The sequence below is a fragment of the Phoca vitulina genome, unplaced genomic scaffold, assembly GCF_004348235.1.
Source record: "Phoca vitulina isolate PV1807 unplaced genomic scaffold, GSC_HSeal_1.0 scaffold53, whole genome shotgun sequence".
In the NCBI taxonomy this organism is placed as follows: domain Eukaryota; kingdom Metazoa; phylum Chordata; class Mammalia; order Carnivora; family Phocidae; genus Phoca; species Phoca vitulina.
This window is the reverse complement of record NW_022589756.1, coordinates 7888716-7906543: the sequence shown is the minus strand read 5'-3', so window position 1 is coordinate 7906543 and position 17828 is coordinate 7888716. Positions and strand designations below refer to the sequence as shown.

General features: G+C 47.5%; 1 protein-coding gene across 1 annotated transcript in view; it reads left to right on the top strand.

The window, feature by feature from the left end:
* Window positions 1-17828, top strand: part of SCARA5 (scavenger receptor class A member 5) — a 120315-nt gene that overhangs the window by 53892 nt on the left and 48595 nt on the right. The gene's annotated exons all lie outside the window — the stretch shown is intronic.

Here is a 17828-nt window from a genome sequence, read left to right as displayed (position 1 = left end):
AACTCCTTAACACATCCCGCCCTCCCTCCCACTGGGGACTCCAGCTGTGCAGGAGTCCTTGAAGGAATCACAGGCATCTCCCCCAACATGCTTTCTGTGGGGAGCTAGTGGGGAGGGGGTGGGGGGTGGGGTTGGTATAGAAATGCAGAGGCTGTAGGTCACCTTGAGAAGGGATCGGGATGCTTCACTCTCTGATCTCAGAGGAAACTGTGGATGCAGAGAGATGTGAGGTGCAGAGGACGTAGAGTTCATGCTAAGTGGCCCTTGTATTGGTAAAGTAGGTAGAGCTTTACTTCATAGAGTGAGGAATAAAGCAGGCTTGGGCACTAAGGGGCTTGGAGAAGGTTTTGAATGACAGCTAAGGGATTTTTTTCACAGCCCACCAACCCCCTGAAAGCAGTTCAATGCCAGGGATATTCAAACAGCATGAGCATGGGCCAAGTCCACACACTTCTTCAGCAGTACTGTGCGGTCCAAGTGGTAAAAGCAGTTGCCTTGGGTTTAATCATTGATGCATAGAGAGGTAGGTAAACTTCCTCAGAGGCCTGGGGCATAGCTCTGAATCCAGGTACAACAGTGATTCAAATATGGCCCGAGGGGAGCAAATGGAGGAGGGCAAGTTACCAGGATCAGTCTGCCCACTGAAGACAGTGAGAGAGCCAAAAAGCTTAGGGGCAGTTTGAAAAGAGGGGAGTCAATGTTCTGGGATCTCTTTTCCAAAGTACCAAATGATTACAGGTCCCGGGGTGAACAGTACTGGGGGACCCTGCGGGCGAAGAAGGTGAAGAACTGTGTGTTCACGTCACCAGAAAGTAACAAACACAAAAAAGATCAAGTGCATAACAGTGCTTTGTGAAATGTAAACCCCTGTTTGATGTTCCATAATGAGTATGAACACCCACAAATCTGATAATCAGTGAAGAAAGGGAGGGCAGCTAGAGCAGAGGGCGTACGTGAATATCAATAGTTTGAATTTGAACAGGGCTTTGCAATAGATGTGGGGTTTTCTTCCCACACATTTTTCTCAAATGAGTTAATAGCTGCATAAAACACATAACTCAGTGCCTGGTCCATAGTAAGTGCTCAATTAAAGTTTATTCTTTTCTTTGGTCCTCACAGCAACCCCCTGTGGTAGATGTTGTTAATTCTATTTTTAGATGGAAAGGAAGAGACTCAGAATGATGAATCTGAGTTAAGTGGTGGGCAGGACTTTGGATCGTAGGTTCAATATTCCTTCTTTTCTAATGTGTCTCAGGGCCCATCTAATTCTTAGAATCTATGAAATTCTAAAATCCGCTTCTTTTATATAATCTTTTGGACTTCACACAAAGCTGTCGGTTTTTGAAACTGACAATTGTAAACATGACACGTAGGTAGTGTTTTTTTATTACAGTATGTTTAAAATTGTCATTAAGATTTTTCTCTATTGTAGAAAGGCTCTGAATTCACATGATATCACATTGTGACTGATGATTGCCGCTGGCACGATTTCATATGCCTCTTTTGCAATTACTACAGATATCCAAGCTAAGAATTCAAGATGCTCTGGGGACTAATTAATACTTCAAAGTAACTCTTACTCTTAGTGTCAAGGTTTTTAATTGGAAAAGCTCTGTTTAGGTGGACATGCTTTTTGCATTATTGTCAGTGACGATTTGCAGGGCCGATTAGATGAGTAGGTGGGTGGGTAGGAGAGCAGTGTGGTCTGATAGAAAGAGATGTGACCTGGGTTTTCAAGAAATATGACTCCTAGCCCTGGTTCTGCCACCAGCCATCTAGATGACCCGGAACATTTCATATCACCTTTCTCAGCCTTAATAGCCTCATGTGAAAATGAGAAGTAAATGATTATTCAGGTCATTTTCAGCTCAAAGCATCTTACTGTACCGTGAGTCCGATTTTGGAAGAAGGGCAACGTGAGAGATTTGACATGGGGGCCGCCAACCTCATGTTTGGAGAAGAGGAAACCCAGTAAGTGCCTAGATTCCTGGCAAGTGTGGCCCAGATTCCTTACATGCCTATTAGTGAGAATCATTTCCAACCTCCTTAAAATACTTTACAACAGGCTCAACAAGTGAAGAAAGATGGATTTGAGAAAATCATCCAACCAAGAGCCGGGTGGAAACCCTGGGGGACTGATACTGAGCTGTTTGAAAACAAGCACTTGTGGAACAAATTGTCCAGAAAGATAGAAACAGAGAAACATGCTTGCTGCCCTCACCGATGTCAGATTAGGGCCTCATGTGACTGTGCTGGGGGCAGGCTGGGGAGCTGGAGTGCAACTCCGGAACTCCTGGAGTAGGCTCTTGCTAGAGCGAGGGGTGGGGGTTGGGGGGGATTGGGGGGGTGGGCCGCGCACTGGGGTAGGGCAGAGAGTTGGATAGCTGGGGTTGAAAGCCGGATCTGCCACCTACCAGCAGTGTTGTCTCGAATGAGCCACTCAATCTCTCCAAGCTTCCCCTGTAAACCTGGACACCTGAACATGTTTTGTGTATTTTTCTTTTTTTTTTTTTAAAGATTTTATTTATTTATTTGACAGAGAGAGAGACAGCGAGAGCAGGAACACAAGCAGGGGGAGTGGGAGAGGGAGAAGCAGGCCTCCCGCCGAACAGGGAGCCCGATGTGGGACTCGATCCCAGGACCCTGGGATCATGACCTGAGCCGAAGGCAGACGCTTAACGACTGAGCCACCCAGGCGCCCTGTTTTGTGTATTTTTCTGAAATGGTCATTCAGGTGATGCCAGAAGAGGAGACAGGGGAGAAGCTCAGGAAAGCAGAGTTTAGTGTGCACCCGGGTCCTGGGGACGGGAGGCACGGCACCCACACAAGGCCACGTGGGAAAGCACCTGGGTGGTCAGGAGGCCGAAGTCGGGAGTGATGGGAACCGGGAGAGCAAGGTCTTTATTGTGGTTTCTGTGAAAAAAGCAAGGCAGGGCAGGGTAGGTAATTTAGGATCTAGCCAATTCTTAGAGATTGCAAAGGGCCCAGCTGGGAGCATGCCTTTGATATCCAATCTGGAGTCACACCTCCTCTATCTGGCCCCCAGAAGCAATATTCCTCTGCCTTCATCATCCCAGGGCCAGGTACCAGGCAAGTAGAGACCGCCTCTGCAGCCTAAAGTCCACCTCTGTCTTGACCTGGGGCAAGAGGGTTCTTCTGTCTAGGACTCCGTCTTTTAACTGTGAAGTAGGGAGAGGCATCCAGATGCTCGCCAAGGTAACTTTCAGGCCTGATGTTCCCCTTGCTTGTCTGATTTCTGCTGAGGGCTTCAATGCACCTTTGTGAGTCGGAAGGGCAGGGACAAGAGGTCCCCCTGGGGGACGAGGCAAAGGGAGCTTGGAGGTTGGAACGATGTCATCAGATTGAGAAAGAGATTGGCCACACCTCATAAGCACAGACCTCAGCTCTGACACAGTGGCCAGCCCTGGGTAGTCTTTGTAGAGCCACGCAAGTAATCTTTCCAATGTCTAACCATGGACCCAGCCTTCAGTGAGACAGGGAGAAGGGGCATGCTATTTAAGGTAATGGAACACAAAAAAATGCCTATTCTACCACATACATACAATTTTTTAAAAAGATTTTATTTATTTATTTAATGAGAGCACAAGAGCCAGGGGGAGGGGCAGAGGGAGAGTGAGCATCTCAATCAGACTCTGTGTTAAGTGTGGAGCCCAATGCAGGGCTCGATCTCATGACCCTGAGATCATGACCTGAGCCAAGATCAAGAGTTGGATGCTCAATTGACTGAGCCACCCAGGCGCCCACATACATGTAATTTTCACATTGATGTGCGTATCAGGCCTGTAGATCAAAAACCCTAAGTTTCCCCATGACATTTATCTCTGAGGACTGCTATAAAGAGCTGGGTGGGTATCAGATATTCCATACGTGGTAGGGTCCAGCACAATGCCTGATGATCAGTAAGTGCTGAATCAGTGGAAGTTTCCCCTCTTATTAGTTATTCTGGGATTGACTATTACATAAGCAGAAGATATTTCTGCAGTAAGTGCTGAAATTATCTCATGTCTGTTCTTAATAAAGTTCAAGCCATTTGTTTGTTTCTAAAAATATGTAAATGGCCAATTTGCTGGCTCAGGGATGGGATGAGATTCTAGAAAGGAGCTTTGGCTTTGTGATGGGTAGGCACCACGTGTGTATAGAAGGGTCATACATGAAGTGAAATCCAGCATGCTAGGGCTTTTTTTCCCTTTATTTTTCAAATAGGATGAAAACAGCCAAGGATAAGAGCAACTCTGGGCTCTAGAAGAGTGGTATTTACACCCCTCATTCTTGTACTGTGTCATTACAGACTGGGGGGCTTGATTATATTATTTATCAATGGGGACTTTAGCTTAAATGCTGAAATGATACACTGGGAAAAATCAGTGTATCACAGGCAAGTAGTCACTTTTCTCTAAACAGGACTCCATTTTCCACGTGTGCTTAGGAGAACAGACTTTGGGTTTATCAGGAGAAGTTTTTATTTTTTCTGGAACCATATTCATTGACGAAGTCTTCGAAGGCCACTTCCTATGGACCAACAAGCCCCAGTAAATTGTGGAGAAGATTCTCCACAAGAGGATTTTTAAGTTTCTAAGCAGAATTGTCAGACCCCAGGTGTGCGTTCCCCACAGGCAGCAGGGATTTGAAGAAGCGCTTGGTCGTCGGAGCCCCCGGCAGCCTGGCCCCATGAGACAGACTCACACGGGCCACAGTTTAGGTCCTTCTGAGTCTGCGGGGCTAGTTCCACCTAAGGGTAGGACGAAGGCTTGGAAATCAGCGCCCGCCTCTACTGTCTACCCAGTTCATCTCCAGTAAAGGGCCTCACTCACCACTTGTTATAGGTTAAATTATGTTTCCCTGAGAATTCCTCTGTTGAAGCCCTAACCCCCAGGACCTCAGAATGTAACTCTATTTGGAGATATGGTCTTTAAATAAAGTCACTAGGATGGGCCCTAATCCAATATGACTGGTGTCCTTATAAGAAGAGGAGATTGGGACACAGACACACACACAGGGAAGACCACGTAAGGACCCAGGGTGAACCTGGCCACCTCCAAGCCAAAAAGAGAGGCCTCAGGAGAAATCAACCCCAGGGACACCTTGATCCCAGACCTCACCCTCCAGCACTGTGAGACAATAAGTGTCTATTGTTTAAGCTACCCAGCCTGTGGTATTTTGTGATGGCGGCCCGAGCCGACTAAGACATGACTTACTTGTGTTTTCAAAAACATATCTTCCCCACCAAAAATAAATAAATAAAATAAACAAAAACCAGAGAGAGAAAAAAGGAAACAACAACCAAATCATCCACGGGGAGAATGTTTAGTAGACCTGCCTGTTCCTGGAGGACCTATTGAAGCTTGCAGGGGGAGTTCAGGTGCAGCTTAGGATAACCACAAGCAGTAATCTTATTCACATCACTTGGTTATAACATCATCCCACTTTTTTTTTCCATGGTGCCTGTTTGTTTCCCCCCTACCATGATGGGAAGCCAAGAGGAGAGTCTGGTGGAGAGAGAGACTCTGGAGTTGGTATCGGAACACCCGGGCTCCCAATCCTGGGTTCGTCCCTCCCTGGCTCTGAGACCTTGAAAGATTGACTAAATTTCTGTAAGCTTTAGCTACCCCATCTTTAATATAGGGATAACAGTGCCTATTTCACAGGTCGTTTTGAGGATTAAGTGGCATGGGGTATACGGGGTGTCTGAGGTATAGGTAGGAATCTGACAAATACAAATTGACTAATGTGGAATCCAGACTCTTTCAGAGTCTCACTGCAAAGGCAAAATACCACATTTGTCTCTGTTATGTAATCCTCTGTTATATGTAATCAGCTGAGATTTCACATCTATTATGGTCATTTTGAATTTTGATTTTGTCATCTGCAACATTACTCTTGCCAGCTTTGGTCATCTGCTGTTGGTCATCAGCTGCGTATTGACTCAACAGGGCTGAGGATTGCATGTCACCAGATGCCAAGTCATTCAGTGCTATTGAAGCCTTCCTCTTTGCCAACCTCCAATTCCAAGAGACCACCAAGTTCTGACAACATTATTTCTTCATCGTGCCTTGTGTGTGCCCCTCCTCTCCATCCTGACAGGCATGTGTCTTGCTTCTAGACCTTCTTCCATCACCAGGACCATGGCCTCCCTACCCCACTTTCCTCCTTGAGTTCCTGACCTTCCCAATTCATTCTCTACATTGCTGATGGGGACATCTGACAAAAATATAAACAGAAGCCGGCCCCCCTGACTACTGAAGAATGTCCACTGATTACACTAATCGTATCCACCTTCTTCAGATAATCTTCATGTTGGGTTTTAACGTGTTCTGTTCCCAATGAACATTTTGAAACACATTAGAACAGATGAGTTTTAAACAGGTTTCTTTTGGAGTGTAGTTTTCTCCTAAGTAAATGATAAGTTTTTTGATAACAAAGTTTGTATTCTATTTTTTTTTAAAGATTTTATTTATTTATTTATTTATTTGAGAGAGAGAGAATGAGAGAGAGCAAGCACATGAGAGGGGGGAGGGTCAGAGGGAGAAGCAGACTCCCTGCCGAGCAGGGAGCCCGATGCGGGACTCGATCCAGGGACTCCAGGATCATGACCTGAGCCGAAGGCAGTCGCTTAACCAACTGAGCCACCCAGGTGCCCTTACAAAGTTTGTATTCTAGACTTCTCTGTATTTATTATCACCCAGACCCGTAGAGTGAGTCAGTACCTTGCACACATATATTGGATGACCTAATGCATGAATGAAAAATGAATATCCTAATTTAGAACTTATCTGTGGCCTCTTGGGACAACAGGGAACCAAGATGCAAAAAAGCAAAAAAAGAAGATGGGAAGAGAGTCAGCCCCTTAGTGCTGAGGGAGAAAGGGATGCCTCTTGTCTTAGTCTGGGATATGGACATCAGAGCCTGAGACACGTGCTTGGAATTTGATTGTGAGAAGTGATCCTGGCAAACAGGAGTGGGGGATGGGAAAGATCAGAAAGAAGGTTAAAGCAAACACAAGGATGCGTCCTTGAGTTGGTCTCCACCGTGGCCAGTGGGGGTCTGTCCTGCCTGGACTTCTAATGAGTAGTAAGAGCTGCAGAATTGCCTGTCTCTATGAAGAGAATTTATCCACCAGCCCCTGACCCCACAGGGCAGGTTTCCTCTGAGGATCATGGCCATGCATGGATGATGTCCAGGTAGTTTTCACAGTTCTGGGAAGTCACAGAAGCCCTGGGGGAGAAAGCAAGGGATGGGAACATAGGTGAAGGGTGGTGCTGCCAGGTCTCACCCTCCTGGAAGTGGGTCCTTGTGGTTCTGGGTGGATCAAATATAGGCTGAGAGTGTGAGGCAGGGCCCAAGGGCTGCTCCGTCCATCTCTGCTCGTCAAACCCTTCTATGTCTGAGAAGAGATGCAGGCAGATGCTCTCCATTTCAAATCATTCACTTAATCATTGACAACTTATTCACTGACCACCTACCAGTTTCAAAGTTCTGTTAGGCACCGTGTTGGTCTAAATAGCAAGTCCCTAATTCCACTTGTGAATTCACAAAGAGTTAGTATCTTTCCTATGAGATGTATGCATGCCATCAAAACACTGAGTTTCCTGACCTCTCTGGTCATGAGTTCAGATGCTCTAGCTTGAAATGGGAATCCTGGTGACAGTCTCCTCAATAGGAGTCTTTTGATTTATAATTCATCTTGGATCTCATTTCCACAGTAATGAGTGGTGGATTATCAGAGACTCCATCTGCTTGGACCACCAAAGGGAACCCTTGTGCCAAGAGCACAGAGTATCCAGCCACACCTCTGCAGAAAGTAATAAACATATTGGTAGGGTTTTTCTTCCTTTGGGATTTTGCCAGGCCATCCTAATATGAGCATCTGTGGCCATCAGCTGGCCACTAGCCAGCATGCTCCATGCATCCTCCAGTTTGCAGTTTGGGTCACCAAAGTGCCAGAGACAGGATCTATTTGCAAAGGCTGCACGTCTGGGTTTCAGCCAATTCCAGTGGGCAGGTGGTCCTCGTCATTTGTTTCTTTGTCGGACCTTGCATATGAGACTCAGAACTGGCTACCTTTGCTTGCTCGGTTAGAGACAACTGCCTGTCCATGAGCTGATAAAGGCCAGTGCAGGTAGGCATTCAGGATCCCAGATCTCAGCAGGCAAAACTTGTCACCCTGGGAGCCATTGGTTGAGGAGTCTCCAACCTGACAGGGCATCAGAAAACGCAGGCCACCTGTGCAAAGACAGAGAGTGTGTCTGGCTTCTTTCTCAAGGGGCCCCATGTTGCTCTGAGCTGCAGCTGGAAGCTGCTGGCTCCCTCCTGGGTATTGCAGGGGCTCGGGGGGCCACCAGCAAAGAAGCATTTCATGTCCAACCTGTAAATGTTTATCCCAGGCATCCCTGATGAGCTGGAAACAAGGATGTATGGTACTTAAAGATAGATAGATAGATGATAAATAGATGATAGATAGATAGATAGATAGATAGATAGATAGATAGATAGATAAATAGATAGATAGATCTATCTCACCAAAAATTTACCGATCTGCTGCCCTCCTCTTTGGGTCCTTATGAACGTGCCCCAATACTTCCCTTCCCCATCTGCTTTGCTTCCCATGCCTCAGTCCTTCCCCATGCCCACATGCGGCCGAGAGCAGGTGGTGTTGAGCAACCCACTCCCCATCTGGTGAATGGCTGGGTCTAGAATCCAGATGTGTCCTGGCAAGAGCCCCAGGACTCTTGGGGGTCTCCCTGACTCTGTACCACCAGCTCTCCTGGGATCCTGAGCTCCTCACACTCTCTCAGCCTCAGCGGGCTCCATTCCTTTGTGCCTCTAGCTCCGGGACTGGCTCCTGCTTTGGTGTTTGCATCGTGCCTACCCTTCCCAGCTCTGCCCCTCGAAGCTAGGCCCTACAGTCCTGCTTGCTGACTCGTCTCATGGCTGAGATGCCCTCATCCTACAGGTGGTCCTTTTGGATGACATCCATGTGGCCAGCTTAATACCCACCCTGCCTGGTGGCCCTGCTGCTGCCCTCAGACCACCCACTGAAGGCCCTGGTTACTCTGCTCAGGCTGCTACAGCTTAAACAACAGATAGTTATGTCTCACAGTTCTGGAGGCTGGAAGTCTGAGATCAAGATGCCAGTGGTGGTTGGGTTCTGGTGAGAGCTCTCTTCCTGGTTTGCAGACGGCCATCTTCTTACTGGGTCCTCATGGGATCTCTTTCTCTCCTTATAAGGACACTAAGCCCAGTATGAGGTCCCCACTTCATGGACCTCATCTAAACCTAATCATCTCCCAAAGCCCCTACCTCCAAATGCCATCACACTGAGGATTAGGGCTTCCACATGAATTCTGGGGTGAGGGGGACACAAACATTCTGTCTATAGCAGCCCATGTTCTCCTCTCTTGGTGAAGCTCCTAATGACCATTCCTCAGTCACCTCCAAACAGCCTGATTTGTGTGTCCCTCCATGTCAATGACACCTCACTCTTATCTCGGATCTGTTCCTTGACACCAAGGGAACTGCCAAGCCTTGGACACCTGTATTCGTTTCCTGTGGCCACCTGACAAAGTACCACACTTTCCCACAGTTCAGGAGGCTACAAGTGTGAGATCAAAGCCCCAGCAGGGTTGGGTTCTTCTGCAGGTTCTGAGGGAGAATCCACTTCCTGCATCTCTCCAAGCTTCCAGTGGCTGTCGGCAGTCCTTGGTGTTCTTACTCTTGTGCCTGCATCACTCCAATCTAGGCCTCCATCTTCCCATGGCCACCTTCTCCATGTTGTGTTTCTGTGTGTCCTCTTCCTTTATAAGGACACCAATCCCTGGATTTAGAGCCCACCCTAATCCAGTAAGACCTCACCTTTACCCATTACATCTTCAGATAAGTTCCAAAAAAGGTCACATTTTGAGGCTCCAGGTAAACATAACTTTGAAAGGACACTATTCAACCCACTACAGTACTCTAATTTTAAGTTATACTAAAAAAAAGAGTTATTTTGTTTTAAATCCTGCCTGTGTCTTGCCCACTCAATTCCTTGAACAAGTGCCCAGGGTATATAAATAGATAAGGTGCCTGCCCTCCTGGGGCTCTCAGGATAATGGCACAGGCTAATGGGTGTGATTAACTCTGGCATTGCATTTTATGGTTATTAGTATAATAGAGATAAAAGCGACAATTCTATCCAATTGGGAGTAGAGAAGGCTCTGGGAGGGCTTCTCAAAGTGTGAACTGAATGATGATTAAGACAAATAGTTATGGAAAGACAAGGCATTCTAAGAAGAGGGACCAGTTTGTCCATAATTCTTGAGGTGGTCCTTTCAGGATCTCTTATAGGACTTTATGGTTTTCCCACAGAAGTAAAAAGCTCACCTGGTGTCTGGGTTGGGGCTGCCAGGAAGTTCCCCCATCTATCTGTAAGTGATTGGCCCCTGGCAGTGGCCCATTGAACGAGAGCCATGCAGAGCCCCTTGGAAGGCCGAGCATTGTTTCCCGGCCCATCTCTCTCTTTGCCAGCCACAAATGTGAGGACATTTATTTGACCAACCTACATGGCCGTCTCCAGTGTTGGTATAAACCTTCATGGAGTGCTTTAAACTCAGCACTTAGATATGGAGAGGACTGGAAGACCACATGCCTCCCTTGCACAGAGAGAGCTCATTGTGTGAGGTGACCTTCCAGAATATCTGTTAATGCTCATCAGTAGCACCAGAACTTCTCCTCTCCCCTCAGGGCACCAACCCCACCCCAGGACTTGTCCTCTCATCATGGTTGACCTCATTGATTTGCACAACATCAACATTTATGTATGGCTGGTGATTCCAAAAGCTGCATTTCCAGCTTCGAACTCTCTCCTGGTTGGGATCCAGTACAATAGCCTTTTGGACATCTCTGCCTGGAGGTACCTTAGAAACTTCAAACAGTATGAACCAAACCTGCTCCCCTCAATAGTCACCTGTTCTGGTCACTTCTCACTGCACAACTGTTTGGAAGAGTAGATTACATATGCTAGTCCTAAATATTATTCTCTGTACCCCCAAGAGGGCAGCAGAAACCTATTCTCTCTGCCTGTACAGTTCCTGGTAACTGGGTGTTAAAGGACACCATTATGGACTGAATTACCCCCTGCCCCAGATTCATATACGAAAGCCCTAACCCCCAATGTGACTGCATTTGGAGATAGGGCCTTTAAGGAGGTCATTAAGGTTAAATGAGGTCATAAGGGTGGGGCCCTAATCCAATAGGACCAATGTCGCTATAGGAAGAAGAAGAGACAGCAGGGATGCATGCGCACGCAGAGAAAAGACCACATGAGGATCTAACTAAAAGACACACGTCTGTAAGCCAAGGAGAGAGGTCTCAGGAGAACCCAACCCTTCTGGCACCTTGATCTTAGACTTCCAGCCTCCAGAACTGGAACATAAATGTCTGTGGTTTAAACCACCCAGGCTCCAGTCTTCTGTTATGGTAGCCCAAGCCAACTAAGACAGACCTGCCTGGGAGTTGCCTGTTCAAGGTTTCTCTATGGGCCCCAGAGGATGAACGGTTGTTAGTTTTCTCCGGGACCAGCTACATAATTCATGGGGCCCAGTGCACAATGAAAATGCAGGGTTCCCTGTTTCAGAAGCAGGAAAAAAAAGCTGTTTCTTTTCTTCTATTGTCTCACCACCTGTCATGTTGGTTTTTATTTGCTGTTTACAATGACAATAACAGGCATGAAGATTTTCAGGCATGAGTACAGATCCTCATAGGAACTGACTGGACCCTGACGTCCCCATGGGGGCAGAAGAGAGGGTGGCATGGGCCCCCAAGGTGGGAGTGGGAGGCTGAGACCTCATCCCAGGCTGGTGGGAGGTGGGGCTGCACATGAGCCGAGGTGCCAGGGCCCCTTTAGACTTCACTTACACAAACTCCAAGAAAAAATTCTCAAAATTTCAAAATGGTGATTGCAGAGCATGAAGTCCCCCAGCACAGTGCCCTTCTGGCCTGGAGCCCTGTGGGACAGCTCGGGTAATGCCCTGAGGCTGGCCTGGCTTCTCTCCTGCGTCTTGAAGTCAGGAGAACCCTAATAAAGCTGTGCATCACTGTAAGTGCTAAAGTTCTACTGATAACCTCATCGTTCGGCAATTCGGGAGGAAAATTATGCTCCACTTTTCTGTTAAAGTCACGTGTATCCAGAGCTCAACACATTCAAGCCAGCTTTGCAGACCACCGGAATTACCTTTCTCTTTCTCTTGGTGCTTATATCCACATGCTCATTTTGCTGTTTCATTTCAGCCCCATCCTTTCCCACATGTGCCCTTTATATGATCTCTGAATTCTGATACCCACCTGCCTGCCTTCAGTCTCACCAGCCTAAATGGACACAAGGCAGTAACACTGTGTGGCGAATGGAAGAAGAGAGGACTCCTACGAGCCGGGTGGCCTTGTGCTAGTTACCTAATATCTCCAGTGTTGGTGTTTTCTTGTATAAAGTGGTGATACTATCTGCCCGCAGGCTTGGGAGGACCACAGGAGAACTGCAAGGCATTCAGCAGTGTTCTAACACCTGCCCTCCAACCCGCAGCCTCCCCAGCATGGGCCACCCTCCCTCAGACTGCTCAGATGCCACTTCACTTGGTGCCCTCCCAAGCCACTAACTAGTCCTCCCGACTTGTGGGCTGGAGTAGGGCCTCTGCTCAGGTGGCCTGCCAGAGCCCTCCAAGAGCACTCCCCTGGAAAGACAGGGGACAGATGCCCTATGCTGTTTTGTGCAAGGGAGGAAAAGTGGGAAAGCCTGCACGGCCTTCAGAGACTGAGAAGCCTGAGCCTGTTTGTGCCCTGTCACCTTCTTGAGCTTCTTCATCTGAAAATGGGCATAGTAATTCCAGCTTCGTAAGGTTGTCAGGAAGAGGGAATCTCCTATAAGAGATAAGAACTGAGTTTGGCATGCAGCAGGTGCTTAATAAATGTCATCTACTGCCCTGCTTTCCCATATAGATTTTGGAGTTCAGCATGTGATTGACTATCCCAGCAGCAGGGGTAGAGGACGGTGTGCTGGATTAAGGGACACCTGACCCCGATTCTTCCGTATTTTATACTCCTGGTAATCTCTTGACTTCTCTGAGCTTCTTTTTTTTCATCCTTACATGAAATGATGAATACTTGCCCTGCCTACCTCCCAAGGTGAGCTATGTTGAAAATTAAGTAAGGTGATAGATGTGAACTTTTATACAAAGAGAAAGGCTTATTAACACCACGGCCCAAGGTTTAAGCCACTAAACATCAAACAGAATGCCTGGCTTTCTTCTTCCCTGCCCACCCCCAGATCCTCTGCCTTGCTGGCATCGTACAGGTATGCCAGATGCCTTTGGGGCAGACAGCCCCTATGGTCGGTCACATCTGGAGCACCTTCACTTACCCAGCATGTGATTTTTTTTTTGTTTTCATGAATATAAAGGACAGCTATGGAGTGGGGGGCTGACTCGGGGCCGGGGTATAGGTGGGAAGGCAAGGCTCAATCACTGTGCAGGTAAGAAGGCTGTAGGAGATGTGTGTGAGCAAGCCTCCTAGCCCCGGGCATGGCCTGAGGCAGCCCCTAATGCATTCATCATATATTAGTACAGTATTACATGCAGGAACACGTTAATTGGGATTCAGCACTCAGTACTGAATCAGAATCCAAATCTGAATGTCTACATGATTCCTGCCGAGCAGCCTGACTCCCGCCTGGGTTTACAATGGGGAACTCACTACCTTCAAAGCTTATTCCCCATATTTGCATGTCTCTGTTAAAAAAAAAATGGTTCTGTGCCTTCCATCCTTTAGTGGTACTGCAGAGGGGTCAAGAGCCAGGAGCTCTGGAACCACACTGCCCGGGACCCAAAATCAGTCTCCTCCCTTTCCTGGCTGTGTGACCTCGTGAGTTACCTAACCTCTGTGTGTCTCGGGTTCCTCGTTCAGAATATGAGGGTCCTAGTAAAACTTATCTCATAGGGTTGTTAGGTGATTGAGTGTATTCATGTGAAAAGCACATAGCAAGTACTTGGGAAATGCCAGTTATGATTGTTACTCTATGATTTCTTGTCCCCTTTGTGAAAGTATAAAGGTCGAAGGATAATGAAAGCACATTAAAAAGAAAATATGCCAGGCGGAGAGATAAACGAGCTGTTTGCATAAACATGAATTAAGAGAGTCACACTCAAGGAAGAATTGTTCCCTGTTGAGGACAGCAAACATCTGGAAGGAATTAAATGGGGGAAGAGGGTGGGTGGTGGTGGTGGTGTGGGCTGAGAACATACTGTGACTGTTGGAAGGAGATAATTCATTTTGGGGGTGGGTAAGTGATCCCCCCCAAAAAAGGGAGGCTGCTCTGGGCTTATACAGCATGATTTGATGCCCAGAGACTATTTACCCCTCCAAGTAATTTCTGTTTTGATTAGCCTGGGTACCTAAAATGTCGAAACCTTTCCTTTGAGCTAATGCATTACCTTCAAAAGGCCACTTCTCAAATGTAAATATACTAACGTAAAAAATAACAAGGTACCGTTTTTATATCTGTGAAATTAACAATACGAGGATTGGGGCACTCAGCTGCACTGTTTCAACTGGAAGCCTAGAACATCTAGGATGGCCACATAAATAGATGTAACTTTGGGGGGAAGTGATTTGGCTGGAGTTTTTTAGAATCACAAAAATGTTTATACCCTTTGATCTACTAATTTAACTTCTGGGAATTTATCGTTAGGAACATTTTCAAAACAAGGAGAGACCTTCCTGCATTTATTGTCTATGATTGAAAAAAATTTTTCAATGGTAAGAGAATGGGCAAATTACAACACATCCCCTTGATGGACTCTATGGGGGGGCCACCAAAATTATAATTACAAAAGACAGAGAGAAGGATGAGAACATGTTTATGAAATAATCATACTAGAAAAAAAAACAAAAACCCTCTGAAATCAGATTGTAAAGATTGGGGATGCCTACAGATGGAGCAAGAAAAAGAAAACAGAAAGAAAACCAGTGTGCTTTGTTGGAGGTTGTGGGATTGTGGGAGAATTTTTTTCTTTCTTTTATTTGGGTGTATGTTAATATTGGTTGTGCAATGAACAATAATAAAAGACCCAAATAAACTCTCAAGGAAGGGGTAGCCGACTATCACTACCACATGGGCAACTGTCAGCCCAGTTTCCTGGACAGAGAAAGGGGGCCCCAGAGCTGGCAGGTTCTGAGCGGGGGCCTGCCGGGCAAGGCCAGGGCCCTCCAGGGGCACAGAGCACCAGTCAGGCATGGGCACCACGTGCAGAGGGAAGGAGGGAGCGGGGAGCCGGCAGAGGGGGAGAAAGGGAGATCACCTACTTCATGGTGTAAGCAGGCCTGGAACTTAAAGCAAGTAGGTTGCCCTGTTCCCCTTAGTCACTCACAAATCCCAGGTTTCAAACCAGAATTTGCAAAGCCCAGAGTGTTCTTTACTGCATCCGATAAGCTGCGGTGTCTCTTTGAACTCCAGGGGCATCACGGGCAGGGACTGGAACCAAATTATCGGGCTTTCTGTTTTCCAACCGCCCTGTCTCTAACACTTGCCAACCAATCTGGGTCGAACATTGGACAAACACACTGGTTTTAAAATCAAATCCTGGCCTGTGATGATTTCTTCAGCAGACAGTTCCTGTGGTTACTTAGGTTGTGATTGGGTCATGGATTCGTTTCCCCAGAACCTCTACTCTTATTGACAACGCTTCAGCTAAGCTTCCAGAGCATGGAGCAGGGGCGGGAACCATTGGACCAGGAGGCAGAAAGCATGCCATTAGGCAGTTCCTTTAGACTCTCTCAGCCTCAGTGTTTTCACTGGAAATTGGGGAAAATTTTCACCAAAGCCTGCATAGACCCAAATCCAATGGCCAAAGTCTGAAAAGCCCAGACAGATGAAGCGAAACAGGGCCCAGTTTGGGCCACATGACAAGTCTCATGCCCAGAATGAAGGAGACGATCCTTCTACCATACTTTTCCCAGTCTGTCCGCATTTTGGAAAACCACAGTTAGATCAAGCACCACCTCTAAGGGGATGTGGACACACTGAAGTATATGTAGAGGAGGGCAGCCAGGATGTATGGAGGTTTAGAACCTAGTTAGGAGAGAACAGATGAAGGAAATGCAGATTTTCAATCAGAAATTTTGAAATTCTGAAGAGCTGTCTTGTGAAAAAAATATTTCACTAGCTCTATATGACCCCCAAAGGGCAGGGTCAGTGGATAGAAACTACAGGAAGGCAAATTTCCAGTCTGAACAGAATGCAGAACATTCCAACAGTAGTTACAAGTAATTGAAGGCAGAGAGGCGGGTATAAGCAGATTGTAAAGATTGGGGATGCATGTGGATGGAGCAAGAAAAGTGGGTGCCAAGTGGGTCACCACTTGGCATGTGGTTTTCTTGGAGATTAAAGTTCCGGGGGAGGGAGAAGCTGAGATGGGACCTTCAAAGCCCCACGTGGCGCTATGGGCCTCTGAATCTAATCTTAAATGACATAGTTTCTCCAGAGGCATGGTGGCAGCTGGTCTTCATGTGGCTCAAGCGCCCGCACAACTATCTGTCCCCTTCCCTGCCTGAGGTTCTGGAAGAGAGCTATCCTATCCCAATTTCTCATTGTTTGAACAGGCTGTGGACGAAGTTCCCTGCTGTGCCCATTCCAAGATTTCCAAGGCAGACTTCCCTCTGTGCCTCATCTGCCCCCACCTCCTACTCTGTCCCACTTCTACTAGTAGTTTCCATTTCTCTAGTGTGCAGAGCAGAGGTGGGTACCGCCCTGGCCAGTGCACAGCGAACAGACCGCAAGCATCCCTAGGCTCCTAGCACCAGGGTTTCTGGTATACCTGAGTCAGCGCAGTCCGCAAGCTTCCGGGAGGAGACACCAGATTGCGATTATTGAGATGCACATCCCTCCCCTTAGTATTGTAAAATAGCTGCTTATCACCAAGAAAAGGAAACCTCTCCGAGAGGAAAGGGCAAAAAGTCACTGAGAGGGGTTCGTTGCTTGAGGAGGGAAATAGACGATTTAGAAAAAGGGTTGGTGGGGGGGCAGAGAAGGGAAGGGATGAATATAAAAGCATCTGTACCTGCGCTGAGGGGCCCTTGCCCAGCAAGGGAGGGGATGGGGTGGTGGGACCCTGAACCCAGGAGGCTGGGAAGTACAGTGTTGCCCAGAGCCTGGCTGAGTCCACTGCTGGCATGGGTCCTTCAAACGATTCTGGAGCAGACTTGTAGGGAAGCACCCCGGTTCTGGAGCAAGCAAGCCTGTAGGGTGGAATCCTGGCTCCACGACTTACTTGCTGGGCTACCTTGGGCGACTTTATCAGCTCGGGCCCTAGAGGGGGATAAGAACGGTACCTGCCTCCTACGGTTGAGAGGCTAACACTCAATATCTTCGGGCTAACCACGTGAAACTGCTGATGGCCAGTCATGTTCCACATGCAGAAATGGCAATAGCATAGGGATCGACCTCAGACATCATGGGGAGATGAGTACGACTGGTCTGCCCCTTAGAATTATCTCGGGCTCTTTGAAAAACGTCAAAGCCCAGGGCACACCCCAGACCGATTTAATCACAATTTTTGTGGGCGAGACACCTCACCAGGTGAGCCTACTGGACAGATAAGTTTGGGGACCACTGGCTTAGCACAGTGCCAGGGATCTATTAAGAGTCACCTTCTGCTTTCCAAACTTCCCCTGTCGTTTATCGAGCACCTGCTGCATGCCAGGCCTGCCTCTTGGGACCTGGGACCCTCCCCAGCCGAGCTGACCTCTCCCCTCTCCCTTCCTCCGCCCCCCCCCCCCCCCCCCCC